General features: G+C 37.3%; 1 protein-coding gene across 9 annotated transcripts in view; it reads left to right on the forward strand.

Annotated features, from left to right (window-relative positions):
- The window catches only part of LOC134222039 (segmentation protein cap'n'collar), a 309,662-nt gene that overhangs the window by 288,010 nt on the left and 5,097 nt on the right, over nt 1-16,555 (forward strand). The gene's annotated exons all lie outside the window — the stretch shown is intronic.

Below are 16,555 nucleotides of genomic sequence, written 5' to 3' on the forward strand. Positions count from 1 at the left end.
AGCACACCTAAAGCTTCCGTATAGAGGTTGTTGCGATAGTTTTCTGCATTTATATCCTCGTTAGAATTTTTTTTAAATTGAAAATAGCCCAAAAACACTAAATCGACTTGAGCCACCTCGAAATTTTATCCGAATTAGCTGAAAAATTGACAGGAGGCTTATTTTAGCAAATGAATTGTGATTCTGGGCTGACTGGTTGAATTTTTGATACTTTTTGAAAACATGAAGAGGTCTATTCTGCATGCTTTATTTTTTTCTTTTGTTTTTCGTATTCTACCAAATCAATTCCTACTGTTATGGCTTCCACACTAACAGTTGCAAAGCTTCTATGAGACGTCAAAGAGTTCTCGGCCTTTCTTAAATAGTGTCCATCCTTTCCCCCAAAATAGTTGCAGGCTTGTTGCCAGGACAGATATCGACTGTTGGAGAGTGTATCTGTGGTAAGGATTCCAGCGAAGATGCTGCTCTCATATAACAGTCTAGGCTTGTAACACCTACGAATTTCTGCGAATCGCTCAATGCTAATGTTAATACCAGAACTTTTGTTCAAATTGGCCTTTCCTATTTGTCCTACCCAAGACTCGGAACGTGGATACGGCTCTGATTTCGACTATAATGTTGTGTGGAACCGTATGGAGAGCAAGACTCAAGTCAGGATGGTGGATTACTACATATATACATACATATATAATCCGACGAAAATGTTTGTTAGAAAACAAAAGTCCATAGTTGCTTCCAGAATTAAAATAAGATATTAGAATTTTTTGTCATTCTTCAGATGAATTGTAACAAAATACAAAGCAATTTACTGTGCAAGTTGTAGAAAACAAGAATGCTAGGATGAGATTTGGTGAAAAAAATTAAATAGGGCTCTGAGTTTCAGCAGCTTTTTCATTGTTTTCACTTCCAAACTTTGAAACCTAAGAAATATTTTTTGGAAGATCTATGTGGAAACTTTGTTGGCGAATTTCTGTCCCATTTTAGAGAAAATTTTGAAGAAGTCTAGAAAATTGTTGATAGAAGATTTTTTTCCTTTGAATCAACTTTATGGTATGTCTATTTTTGTAAAGAAACGTGAATTTCTTAAGCTTTTTGCATAATATTACCTTCTTTTTAAAAAAAATCGATAATCGTGTGATGCGTTTCCTATTTTTCTCCATTGTTTCATAGTTCTATTCTTCATTGCCTCCCACGAGTTTGTTTCAGTTCTCCAATAAAAGCCAATGAAAAACTCGAACTTGAATCTCATGGTGATGAAATTTCCCAAACAACGCGAAATCCGTACGTTCCGACAGTAATTACTACCCATACACAACATGTTGAGGAAGAAGAACGAAGGAAATTAAAGTCATATTTTTTTTTGTAATTTATTATCTCTTTTAGTTGGAGACATTAAAAGAGCTTGTTTGCGTTTATAGAAAACATATTGAGCAGTTTTCGGATTAAGGTCAATCGCATCTCAGTATTAAAATTTACGATTTCCTAATAAAGTTCCAATATTTCGATTTCCAAATAATCAAGTTAAAATTCATTACGTTTTTATTTCCTATATAAAAAAAATCTAAATATTTGTTCAATACGTCGCAAATCTCAAAAGCTCAGAAAAAATACAAAAAAACCCTTTCTCTTCGAAAGAGCGCTATTTTAAAATTGAGTTGAGTAATTCTTATGAACAAAGAATAGTTATGATAATGGGTAGAAGTCAAATTAAAATTCAATAGTCATTCATCCCTTTGAGCTTCCAAGTGCTTTTCCACAATTCCACGTATCAAACGGGAGGATATTTAGAATAAAGTACGATTTCCCAGGGGATCAATGTCAAGGCCTGGAAATATATATATATATGCAATGAAAATATATTTGAGGAAATTTGGCTGATAGACTAAGATGTCTTATGAAATTTCGTCATATCCCGTAATGGCCACCACCTAGCGGTCTCTCTCAGGACACCAAAAAAGAATGTGCATTATTTTAATTTGTTATTTGTTACATGTTGATTGTTTGAATGTTTATGTTTGTATAACATTATTGCAACCTAGGGCTTGCAACACTACCGACTTGTTACACCATTCTCCTTGAAAAACTGCCATTGGAAAATCTAGTTGAGGTATTTTTGTGAACAAGGAACGTTATTATAATTTTTCGGTTAGAAGTCAAATTTGTATTCAATAGTCGTTCTTTCTTTGAGCTTCCAAGTGCATTTCCTTGTTTGAAAAGGGTTTAATTGGAGGATATTCAGAATAGAGTACTATTTTCCTGCGAAAATACCTAGGGGGTGGAGACGAGCCAGCTTCGGGCTGAAAGTCTCCCTAATAAAGACAATAAAAAAAATACCTAGGGAGTACTTATACATAACAAACATAACACATAACAAAAAGGTTGAGAACCGCTGGGCCAATTTAATGTACTTGTGTTACGCTGCCGTTCTAAGCATTTTTTAAAATTGATTGTACTTAGATTAAAGACCAAATGGATCTAAAAAAAACAAGCAGTCACTTTTCTGATAAGATTTTTTATATGTCAAATGGCTGTTAGGTAACTTTTGCTAAGTCGTGTGATACTTTCCAAATCACTAAATTTTCATATCATTGCTCCACCCAGAAGCACCCCCAGACAAATCCAAACGACTTTTTATCTGTACTGAAATTTTTCCCTTTCATTTGGTATATGTCCCTCTTACTCTCTTCAAAAATATGAACCTTTTTGTGTCATGACATGGCATGACAATGCTGTAAATATAGTAAACTAAATATAGTATACTAAACCATTGTTATGATTACAATTCATTTGTTTGGTCAGTCATCATTGCTTTCTTAAATCTATTCGTAAGAATATCACCATTACAATGATAGTCTAGTTTTTTTTCTTGATAACGAAAAAGCCCCGCTGCTAACTGTCGCATATCGATCATGACATGACATTTATCAGTACTATTTCTGACAACATTTGACGTCATTTGGTCTCTTACCTACCAAAGTAATAATAAAACTCTTCCCTAGTTGTCGCCTGGTTTATATTTTAAATTAACATTGCATAACATGAAGCAATTTCGATACAATTAAAATTACCAACATTCGTTACAGTGCTCTAAGTTGAAAGACAGAGTGCAGTTCCCAGAGACAAGATACCATTCGAGCGTCAGTTGTATGTACCTCCCATTTTTGTTCGGAAAGTTCAGAAAATTCAAACAGAAACCATTTGGAAGAACACACACCCTTAACCTTCCTGACGACGACGACGCTCCGCGCACACAGCGAGGGAATCGAAAAGTTTTCTTTCGGACGGGAGATTTCGTTACACTGTGTTTACTATTTTTAAATGCTTAGTCATGTCGCGATATGTGAGCAACCCCGTGTGTACCAGCTCAAACTCATGCACACAATTTTTCTTTCTGCCTTGTAGTTTAATTGTTCATTTTTTCACTGTTCTTTCTTCGCGTTTTTTTCGGGGGTTTGAATAAAATTAATTTTCATGCTATCTGCTTTCTGATCGATTTTCTCAACGGTGGTGTTACCCCGCGCTCGCGTACGCACACGTTTCGTCTACGCGAGGAATAATTTCTTTTATTATAATTATAATTACTCGAGAAAAAAAATTCTAACCGCCCGTGGCCGAAGCGGACCATTGGTGTCGTAAAAGTGTGGGATTGCCAATCGCGGCGATAATTGACTGCTCAGTGAATTCGAAAATAGAAGTGGAAAAGTGAAAACTAATTCTTGTGGTCCTACCTGTTGATTCCGCTCAGATTTTGTGATAGAAGATAAAAAGGTTGGAATGTCATCGCCTGAATAATTGCCCATCATCGCCATCCTGTGTACAAACTTTGTGGACTCATTGGCCAAAACGTAGACGTGATCAGCTCTTCACGCGCGCAATAGCGCACACATACCAGGCCGCGCACACATTTATCGTCAACTTACATCTAGCGAACGCTGATAACGCAGTAGGTTCTGCTCCGATCACTCTGATTTTGTTCAAATTTGAGTGTAGTGGGGCTGCTCCAGGAGACCTGATAAGATAAGGCCGTATTTCTGCGAAAATTGATAAGAACTCTGCATATGTGTTGTCGGCGACTACGCTGTAGCAAACTGTGGAAAGGTTGCATACAGCCAACCACCTGCCTGCCAAGGTCTTTCCCCCATTCTTGGGAAAGGGCCCACCGTTGCTGCTGACCCAATGATTCAGCATTAGTACACGGGCTAGGCGTTCTAAATGTGTATCATCATCTCGTAAAATCTTTGGATCGTGAATCGGAGAAAAGTGTAATAGATTCCTACTTGCAAGTCATTACTATTTACAACTCGTTGAAGGAGCGGAAAGTGAAACCGATCTCCGCTGGTGGTGCCGGTATTGTTTGGGGACGTTTTGCAATCATTGAATAATTCAGTGCTGCGTGAGAATTATTGCGAAGTTTGACCCGCTAGTGGAAAAGCCCGCCCGATTGATGACACGGTGCTGTCTGTCAGGAGACTTTTAGTAGCCAGTGAGAGTGCGTCTCGTTCATAGCGGATCAAAGTAGACTACGAGGCATGCTCTCTCCGTACACTTTTCTAGGTAACGTATCGTTATTTAAATACAAATGTTTATATTATCAATAAGCTCAGTCAGATCGGTTGTTGCGTTCCAAAATGGCAGCCAGAATACTGTTTCTACGCATATATACAGTGGTAAAAAACTAACAGTGAACTTTCAAATTGTGTTTTAAATGTTCGATTAATCTTATTTGATTAGATGTCTTTTCTCGTGACAGTAATGACCCGATTCTCTTGATATGAAAGAAGAGTGGGTTTCCCAAGATCCAATTCAATTCATGTGTCATTCATCTTTTCCACGAAGCATCTTTTATATGCACACTAATTCAGATGGTTCGCAATACAGGATGTCCGTTGATCCTTTATATCGAAATCGGGCAGTGTGATTCCAGCGCGAAAGCTTACATTACCAACTGCCAAAATGTGTATAAAACATGGTGTCATGACGCAGATCTCAAATCCTTTTGATAAAATGAGTGTTTCGCCGATGGTGCAACTTTGTGCAACAGTAAACTCTATTCGTTTGAATTTTCCAAGAGGACAGGGCTTAATTACGTGAGGGCATGAGTGAAGTGAAGCTCCCGCATTTTCTCACGTTTCAGACAAAAAATAATATTTCCATAATATATCTCTGTAAAGCTGAAAACCCAAGCCTAATCTCTCATGTAATTAGTGTATCAGAAGCTCGAGAACGAAAGTGGAGCATTAGAAACGAAATTTTGCAATCTCAATCACTTCTAGAAATTTGACAGTACGAAAACAGCTTATGAATGGAAATCTTTCACATCGGCCATATAGACCTCATGAGGGATTTGAGTAATAGTAAAGGCTGTCTTAGAGAGTCAATTTTAGTTGTCTTGATAAAAATGGCGACTGATTCAATCCGATACAAGTGAAAGTCATTGCGCATTACGGAATATCTTCTAACAAGGAGGGTCACACACGGTATCATGTGCCCATGCCACGATTCGGCGTCGAACATGGCTTTTCGACAGCTTACTAGCGTGGATCAGAATCAAGCTTTAGGAGAGTCATCTGATGTGTGACGTTAGTGCAATGAGTTATCTAATTTTTGGTTCAGCATTCCCCTGAGTAGAGTATGTAATACAAAGATGCAAAGCTTGAAGAAACGGAGTAATGATCCTTGGTTTTGCGGGCGACATCGACAACATTGGTGTTCGCCTTTGGTATAGCTCTTCGAGTAGTCTCCATCAACCCCAAGTAGCTGGTAGAGGATCAATAATGTTGCTATCAAGATTAAAATGGACAGGATATGATTCGTGGTGGTAACAGGTGGCGATGTTAAACTTGAAGTGAAAAGACCTCTTCTGGCTGTGAATTATACTTTGTATGGCTTTTTTCTATTTATTTACATTTACAATTTTGATGTTTAACTTCACACGAGTCAATCAAGGACAGGAGTTAGAATTAAAAGGAACGATCGTACCATCGATTTCGCAGGAAGGCCGGATTGTATCGCCATCGAAATTGTCAGAGAATCTAGTATGCCTGATCCGAAGCCCAGAAATAAGCAGCAGGTAAGAGGTTCTTCATCTCAGTCTAGGGTACGGTAGTTTTGGGTAGTTCCCTATCCTGCTTAACCGCCTTCTTGACCTATTCGATTAAGGCTAAAAATAGTGGTGAAATTCAGGCCATAGTACCCAGTCCCAGCGGCGGCCGTTTCTCCAGAATTCCTCAGTGCCATGTGTCATTTGCTATATGCCTCAGTGCCATGGGAGCCGCGATCGCACTTAGTGCGATAGGATCAGTATCGGAAAGTGTCGGCAATGAATATCGCCTCGCTATTGGCTGCGTTGGGAAGGTCAGCTGTCTGATACCTTCGGACCGTTTCCAGTAACGCCTATTCCAACACCGAGATACGAGACAGATTCGTCAGTGTATCGATGCTCATGTTCGGCAAAAACTGTGTGTAATAATTCTACTTAGTTCAGTTTGAGACTGGGAAAGGAAAGACGGTGACGCCGCCCGTTGCAAACATGTTCAGAGAGACGATGTTCGCGGGTTTCCCTTGATCGAAGGCGTTCTGGAGTCCATCCCCTAGATCAGGTATCAAGTCAGGAAAATCGGTCGGAAACTGGAAGGATTCCGACACGAAAACTGTTTTTTCGATCATGATTCCGTTTCCTACGACCCTATGCAGATGACCTAACAACCCAATTTTTGTTTCCGGATTTCTGTAGCTATCACTTTGTAGTCGTGTCGAAGATTAAGCTCCAAAATATATAGTCAGCGCAATTGAAGTGCATCACCTTGTGCTTCGAAATGCTGAGTTCTATTCGATTTTAGCAACATTCGGTATTGGCAACATTCGATTTTGACAACAACGCCATCCGACTTTGGCAACACAATTTTTTGGCGTTAAAAAAAAACAAGGGAAAACGCTTGATTTCAAATTCCGCGTGAAAAACTGGTTTATAAATTTATTTCTTATATTTGTCTATCGCTTGACCATCCTGATTATTCAATATTGAATAGAAGCCTTTGGCTAAATAATATACCAACACAATGAAAGATTCGGATTTAATTAGTTCTAAGTAAAGATTTTTTTCTCCACCATCTCATACCATGAAAATAATCAACCACTACTCCATTACTAGCATTTGTCAATAAATATCAACGGTTCAGTAAAATTTGATTCTAGGTTGAATAGAATCGAAAATGACTGATAATTAAAAAAAAATCGTTATTTTTTATCTTATAACTGCTGTACAGATATGTTCCGTTTTTGTCACGCACCGATTTCGTCAACAAAATTATTCCGTTTTTATCAACAAGAAAATTCAATCATTTTTTTTAGAGATTTAGCTTTTAAAAATTAAATATCTTGGGTCAGTGTCTGGCCAAATGTTGTTCTTCTTCTTACTGGCATTACATCCCCACACTGGGACAGAGCCGCCTCGCAGCTTAGTGTTCATTAAGCACTTCCACAGTTATTAACTGCGAGGTTTCTAAGCCAAGTTACCATTTTTGCATTCGTATATCATGAGGCTAACACGATGATACTTTTATACCCAGGGAAGTCGAGACAATTTCCAATCCAAAAATTGCCTAGACCGGCACCGAGAATCGAATCCAGCCACCCTCAGCATGGTCTTGCTTTGTAGCCGCGCGTCTTACCGCACGGCTAAGGAGGGCCCAATGTTGTATTTATAGTATTTCAAGCAGTAGCGGTAAAAAGCCGTAACTAACAAGACAAGGTTTCTCTTTACCGACTTCTCCCCATCGAAATAAAAGAGACAAGATGCGTGTTTGTTATCACTTTATTACTTCAGGACGAAGGAATACATTGTTATCTGGCGTTCTGATATAACCGAAAAATCGTTGAGAAACTTTTTCGGATGTTCTATGCCGTTCAAACTGTTCTGGAGTACATATCCTCGAATGCATTAGGAAATATGTCTACAAACAAAATCTCCTAAGCTGGTATTTATGTCCAAAAATATCTCAACCAAGTCTTGAACGACGTATCCATCCAGATCCATTTAGCTGACAGTATTTCACTCATTATTTTTACAAGCGGTTACAGGCCTTTTCGATTGTTCAAAACGTCCTTGAGTTCAGAACATGTGATCTACCCGTTCAACCAAGTCCTAAATGATATATCCGTGCATAACATCACAAACATTCCAGCAGTTACATCGAGCTGGTAGGATATCACTTAACTCTTCTACAAGTTACAGTGGATCCTCCATGAGTTGATGTTCTAAGACTCGATATCGAATCGTTGGAGCAAATGATGCCATATAAAAATATTTTCACGGTTACTTTGATAGTCTTTTCGAACAATTTTCCAAGAATTTTTGTTCCACATATCAATACCGACTTTATTACATCTTTTCAAAACGTCATGGATCTCAGATCATTTCACTACCGAATTTTCAAAACGGCTTTGACCTATTCAATGATCCAACTTATGAATGATGTTAGATATGATACCCTAGTGAAACCATTTAGCTTATATGACTTCAATCATCACTAGCTAGAACCATTGCAGGTCTTTACGGTTGGCTAAAATATTCTGGAAGTCGTTTTGTTTTATGTAATCATCCGTTATACGCCTCAACAAAAAAGTCCGCAGCTAAATTGCTCGATACAAACACCTCCTTAGTTATTGTGCATCTAATAGATATCTTGATCTTAACTCAAGATCATTTTGGAGGACCTTGGACATCTTCTTCTTCTTCTTTTGCTATGGCTCTACATTCCAACTGGAACTTGGCCGGCTTTTCAACTTAGTATTCTATTAGCATTTCTTCAGTTATTAATTGAAAGCTTTCCTATGCCCGCCATTGCATGGGTATGTATCTTGTGAGCCAAGTACAAAGGGAACGCTATGCCCAGGGAATCTAGAATGTTTCCCAAACGAAAATATTCTAGACCGGACCGGATCTAACCGTGAACACCTCGTATTCCAGAAAATTGTGTTTACATTATTCCTATTGGATATTGCCAAAGACATTGCAAAAACTTTGATTGATTGACCTGGTAGATACCTTGGGCTGAACTCGAGAATGTTTTGGAGTACCTTGAACATCTCAAATTCAAGAGAATTGAGTTTGCATGGTGCGCACATGCTTTTTGAACCATGTTGGGTACATATCGATGGAATACATTGACCATCGTTGAAAAAACTGGATTTAAATGATGCGCATGTGCCTATTGAACTGGATTGGGTATATGACGATGATGATGACTTTGCATAAGCCTTGGTTGATTTGGTAGATACCATGGGCTGAATTCGAAAACGTTTGGGGGAACCTTGAGCTTCTCGTATTCCAGAAAACTGATCACTGTCTCAACGATCAAGATGACTAAACTTGATTGAGTGTTTAGATTTATTAAACAATGTGGTATAGGATCCAAATATTTCAGATTCATCTGCAAGCTGTCAGAAGCAAAATCTTCCCAAGGCTTTGGATATCTAGGTCTTCAGGGTATAGTCAAACTTGACCTTCAAAATTTTTCCTGGGTAGCCGACACCCTGATGAACAGTTTTTCTGAAGAAACTGGGGACCTAGCTCGCTTCGGTACTTTTTCACAGCCAATCTCAAACGCTGGGCATATAGACCAATGCAAGATCTTGATCTAACCTCACTTATTTGACAGTTCAAGGCTTGTTTACAAGGTGTTAGAAGAAAAATCGATGAGGAGAAAATTAAAATTCATATTTTTAGTTTAAAATTGCTGCGATCCGAATATTTCAATGATATTCCTTGCATTCAGCATCAGATCAGTCGCAAACAAATCTACATGCGAAAAAATTACGAAACAATGTTATCGGAAGCATCGACAGAGGCTAAGTCCCGGTGAAAAAGCTCTGTGAACTGTCAACCTACGTCATCATGCACTGGTCTATATGACCCATCCGTCCGGAAAGGGTTAAGGAGGTCAAATATTTTCAAATTTATCGTTATGTTATCAACGGATGCCACCTTATCTTAGGGAAAGTTCATAAATTACGTCACGCGAAGGAGAGGGTTTCTAAAAGTGTGGCTTCTCATATCAATTTATATGAAATTTCATACAAAAAGTGGGACAATGAATGGAGGAGGGATTGACAAAGGTTAATTTTTCGTAACATCATTTATGGACGTTCCTTTGATGCACTCCTTACTTGTCAGGAACCTCAACCTGTCACCATTGATGATAAATATATCTCCTATGTCTTTTCACTAACCCTTGCCACCCACTAGCATGTTCACGTGGTTTATGGACAGTCCTTTAGAATTTGAAAATGTTAGAATCTGAAAATCTCACATTTTATCAGCAATAAATCATTTTTACTAAAATTTTAGCTTGAAAAAATCGTCTAAGAAAATTATTCCGATTTTGTCACTGTTCCGATTTTATCAACTGAAACTCACGGATCGTGTTGATAAAAACGGAACATACCTGTATCTCAGAAATTGTAGCCCTCAGAAAAAAAATACTGTACATATTCCTTTTCCGTTGGAAATTTAACGCACTTTCATAAAATCGAGTCGACAAAAACGTAAAAAAAAAATTAGACATTTTTGAAAAAACCAACTAGGGTATCCAATCATGGTTTAAACCAATTTGCGGGTTTCAGATGAGCTGTCAAAATAAAGTTGATTTATTTAATTAAAGAGACATGTTACAACTGCGATTTCTAGTTTATATGGAAGCTTAGTTCATTATCTTTCTAAAAACATCTTGGGTGGACATATTTATGCTTAGTTTCATTGAAAAAACTTAATAATTACATAACTTTGATTCGTACCATGGTTTGAACTACCCTGTTCATGGTTTGAACTAAATTCGTACCACTGCAGCAGCTCCTAAATATAATTTTAATCACATGCATGAAACGCTGAGGAAATCTATAGAAAAGCAAATTTATTTTACTATTCATCTTCTCGCATTAGATTAGTAACTCCAAACGAGTGAAAATCGTCTAAATTATCGATAAGAAAATTGCATGTTTTTCATATTCGAAATGTAAACAAAATATTTGGCGCATGCAGCGCTCCTAGCGGACAGCAGCAGAATATGACTGTATTTACAAGTTCACACCAAGATACATTTTAATTCAAACCATGATCAGTTTTTACCTTGTACATTACTATTTTAACTATTCAAAACTGTTTCTCAATTGTATATTGATGATTAATTATTTTAGAGCGTCTTAGGGGAAATGCTACAAGGTTAAAAGACTATTATTCTTCCATTTACTTCCACTATTCACTTTTTATGTATCAACAAACAGATACGTATTTCGTTTCCTACTTGGAAACTTCTTCAGTGTCGATAACAAACACTGACGTATACCGGCGTATAGATGTTAACTACTTGGACTCGAAACCCTTGATCGGAGGCGTAAGGTACATCTAGCTACATTTGTGGTCAAATTGCTCAACACTGACGTCAATTGCGTATTTTGTCGCAATTTAACTTTAGGGCTTCAGACAGAATGCTAAGACTCTGTTGCAATCGAGCTTTCATCGCACTCTTTATGGATTTAACCAGCCAAACGCAATTCGCTTATAGAATACAAAAATTAAATATTATGTTATCATCAAGACTATTTTTAACAGATGAATGAAATTTCAAATAAGTTAAAAGAGATCGGGCTGAAGGAGCCAGTTAGAAAGAAATCGGAGAATATTTCATGGTGGCCAGTGAGTCGGGAAATCGGGAAATGCGGGAAAAAGTCGGGAATTTCTTGAAATTAGCCAAAAAATCGGGAAAAAAAAGTCTCCAGTTGTTCATTCCATTAAATCATGTATAATTATTCTAGTGTATAACATGAAAAAACATTATTAACTATTTTAAATGCATATGTTTTTGCACGTAACGTTTAAAACTATTTAAGGAACTATCCGGGTTTGTCGAATGTATAATGAAAATGATATTGAAACCAAAAATCTTCAATGTCGAGTCTTGAGCCCTCGGTAGTGATGATGGAAAGCAACATGCCACCTATGCTTCGGCAGGTTTCTAAGACTAAGGATATCTTTTCCAAGAGTCCGAGAAAAAGCTAATTATCATTTCATTGCAGCTTGTGGATTCCTGAAGATGCTTTATCGATATTCTCTTGCAAGCGACTCGAGCTTTGTTTCGAGACATGTCGACATTGGACAATTCCAGGCACACATCTCAACAATCTCTGGTCATTCGTTGTTACCATCTTAATTTTATCACATGGTAACACTGTTCAGGAGAAGTGCTTTAGATTAATGAACAGTGTTTGATCGTAAACCAGCAAGAGGATGAAGGAAGGACTGGAGTATGATGCCATAATAAGATTAGGATGTGTAGCAAAACTCTATAACTAGTTTATTTGTGGACGCAGTAGCGCCCGTGGCAAGCGTTTTTTTTTAATATAAACGGTTTATTAATTCATGCATTAAAAAAAAATCAAAATTTTCAACGTCTGCTGTCTGTGATTTTTTTCATCAATTGCTGTGTCTGGTTGTCTAAGGTTGTCACTGGTTTTGTTTTCTGCATCTGATAGTAAAAATGAATTGAAGTGTCAAATATTTTATTTTTTTGTGAGAATTTCCCCGCGTGCTGCGTTTGTTTGGCTAGTCACCGGACAGACAAACAGGGCTATTATATATAGTATGAAGATAAAAAAAAGATTTGCAACCCCAGGCTTTCTCATCTCTGAAAAGGTGTTGAAGAAGATGGATCAACGGCTTCTTCATTTAATTTTAAGGTTTACTCTAGACCAACATTTGAAAAGGACGTTATCAGTCATATTTATTCTACCCGGTTCCTCGTCTGCATATAGACAAAGAACTGGAGAGAATAAATTTTGGCTGTTACACACTTTTCAAACGTTGTTTAAGAACTATCGATCTTTAAAATACGTTGGAGGATAAGTTAGAGGCTTTAAAAATTGAGCTAAAATTAGCCAAAGAATTAACTGAGTCAACAAAATTTTAAAAAAATATGACAGGTAATTTAAAACACTTTTCGAATAAAATATAATCGATCAGGATTTTTTTTAGATTAGAATAGAAATTTGAAATCTTCAAAATTACATCGGGAATTTTTCAAAAATATCGGGAAAAAGTCGGGAAATATGCGGGAATTTTGAAATGGAAGTTTAGTGGTCACCCTGTATGTAAGAACAAACTTTTCGGAATCTAATTTTGCTTCACCTCGCGTTTTCAAGAGCGCACTATCAATACAAAAGCAACGATCAGTTGTCATCTTTTTATTCTATACTTACATACACTAAGTACGAGTAAAGACTACATGGCCCTACTTAGCCGTGCGGTAAGACGCGCGGCTACAAAGCAAGACCATGCTTAGGGTGGCTGGGTTCGATTCCCGGTGCCGGTCTAGGCAATTTACGGATTGGAAATTATCTCGACTTCTCTGGGCATGAAAGTATCATCGTGTTAGCCTCATGATATACGAATGCAAAAATGGTAACTTGGCTTAGAAACCTCGCAGTTAATAACTGTGGAAGTGCTTAATGAACACTAAGCTGCGAGGCGGCTCTGTCCCAGAAGAAGAAAGACTACATATTCGCTCCAAAACCCTTTTTTTCTTTACCGTGCATAAAACAAAGTGATTCTGAACTCCCCTCTAAACCTTTTTATTTGGCTTATTTTTTGATTAGATTCAAATACAGTAATATCCCGATTTTATCACCCCCCCCCCCCCCTGGTGAATTTTGGAGTGATAAAACAGGGTATGTGACAAAATTGGGAAAAAAATATTTTCTTTTTTTTTAATTCATTCCACAAATATGAAAGGCCAAATGCGTGAACGGTACCCGTTATTTCTTGTCGAATATTTCCCAGGTACTCAGAAGTCGTTCGTAATGAACTACAGGCGGTGAAAGTTATTTCATGAAAATCAATGTCGTTTTTGGTATTATTTACGATAATAAAAAGAATGACAAAATGTTTTGGGGTAACAAAATCGGGACGTGATAAAATCGGGTCGAAAACGTGATAAAATCGGGGGTAGACAAAATCGGGTGTAGATAAAATCGGGGAGTGACAAAATCGGGTCAACACTGTAGTTCTTTAAATATAATATTAGCGCATTTTATTTCCCCTTTGTAAAATAGGGGCGCCCAATAAAGGTTCCACCACCAAGGGCGCTGGGAGCTCACGCTACGGCTCTGCTCATAGTGCAAAAAACACATAATTATCTGCTACAATACAGTAATATCCCGATTTTATCACCCCCCTGATGAATTTTGGGGTGATAAAACAGGGTATGTGACAAAATTGGAAAAAAAATATTTTCATTTTTTTTAATTCATTCCACAAATATGAATCATTTTATGCCTTGGAAAGACCAAATGCGTGAACGGTACCCATTATTTCTTGTCGAAATTGCTTACAGAATATTTCCCAGGTACTTAGAAGTCGTTCGTAATAAACTACAGGCGGTGAAAGTTATTTCATGAAAATTAATGTTGTTTTTGGTATTATTTACGAAAATAAAAAGAATGACAATTTTTTTTGGGGTGACAAAATCGGGACGTGATAAAATCGGGTCGAAAACGTGATAAAATCGGGGGTAGACAAAATCGGGGGTAGACAAAATCGGGGAGTGACAAAATCGGGTCAATATCAAAAAATATTGACAAATTCGTTTTTGAGAAAATCGATTTTTATGTTCAATGTTTGAACAATTTTTTTTCGCAGTGTATATTTTTTCACATAGGGCACTGCACGGACTGCTTTGTCCCTTTCTCGCTGCAAAGAAATTAGAAAACAACAAGGCCAGTAAACGTAAAAATTTATGAAGAACGAAAGAGAAAGAGATATTTCCGTGCAGTGCCCTATAGCCCTAATGATTACCTAAAACTTTGCCGAAGACATCAAAACAAAGAGTCATAATGCAAATTATGTTTTTTCATCACAAATATTGTATATGCAAAATTTCAAAGAAATAAAAAAATACAAAAATTAATCGACCTTCGATTTCACAGAGAATTGCTCAAATGGCAATTGGACAAAACTTCACGGAGCGAATCACTATCGAAAGATACGGCCGCGCCAAACGATACACCGCAATGCTATTCTACCATAATGCTACGTTTTGACAGGGCAAGTGAATTGAACAACTCAGTTGAATTCATTTGACTTGCCAAAGGTTGAACATGTTCAACCTTCTTTTCGTTCAAGTGAATTGAATTAAGGTGTTTACACGTTCGCGTTCGATTCAAGCGACTTGCTCAATTAACTTGCCTTGTCTAAACGTAGCATAAGAATCAAGTAAACGGAGTGTAGAAAGCGCGGCGGTACCTTTCCTGAAGGGTACGCCGCGTGCAGTTTCGAAAAAAAATTAAGCAATATATATTACCACCTCTGAGTGTCAATCGGTGAGCAGTAAACCATGACTCGGCCTCTTATTGTTAGATCTCCATGGCGTGTACACGCACCGACGGAGAGCTACTGTCATCGCGCTCACTCAAGCCATTTGGAGCCACACAACAACATATAAGCATAAGGTTTGAATCTTCAAAAAAGTTGTAGAAAAAGTTCTCCTGAAAAACTTTATCGAAGACACCGAGTTCGTAAATCCGTTACTATTGGACATTTTTTACGATTTATGCTGACAATCCCTTAAAAATGGGTTTTTCATCATATCTTTTTCATTCTCATTTCTACATTTTTTGCAAGTTCTAGAAAGTTTTGGATAATATTAAAATACGACGTTGGGTGGCTATTGCGACTTAAAAACTTGAAAAATAAAATAGTTAAACAGTTTTATTGGATATTTGAGTTAACTGAAACTTGACAACGGGCAAACTGTGGCAGTCAATCTCATACGTACAGTACAAGTAATGAACTTCAAGTTTATACCTAAACTGTAGATTTGTAAGTGAATGTAAGGAATGTTTCATCAAAAATCATTTCCTACTATGCAAAGCAGAAATCAATCTCCCATTACAAGGAGTTGATGAACCAATGCACCATGCGTCTCCATATGCTTGCATGCTTTACTTTGAACATGTTCAAATCTTGTTAGCATGAAAAGCAATAAATCTCCAAAAGTTATGAAATTACGAACTTGGTGTCTTCGACGAAGTTTTTCTCGAGAACTTTTGCTACAACGCTCGCGAAGACATAAGTGTTGTAAAGTGGAAAAAATATTACTATTAAACTAACTATTAAATAAACGCTCTAAAAACACGATTTAGCCACCGTGCATTCCATTTAATTCCACCACTTGATTGTACCTTTGAGAGATATGTATTTCGAACTCAACAGTAAGACCGTTTTCAGTGTATCGTGCTTGACTCGACTTCATGCTTACTTAAATTGTACGAACTCGTCTTATGACAAGTGAAGACATTCAAAGCTCAAAATAATTTTCTTCTTATATGAGTAATTTTAAGAATTAGGTCATTTTCCCCCTAATTGTAATTGTAATTTTATTGATCAACGGTAACCTGCTAAAAATACATGAAAATCGTTACAGCCAAGACATTAAACCAGTCTTAGCTTAGCTAGGACATATGGCCCCTGCTTCCCCTACGATCCGAGACTGAACAGCAAATCAAA

Source organism: Armigeres subalbatus, chromosome 1, assembly GCF_024139115.2.
Source record: "Armigeres subalbatus isolate Guangzhou_Male chromosome 1, GZ_Asu_2, whole genome shotgun sequence".
Taxonomy (NCBI): Eukaryota; Metazoa; Arthropoda; class Insecta; order Diptera; family Culicidae; genus Armigeres; species Armigeres subalbatus.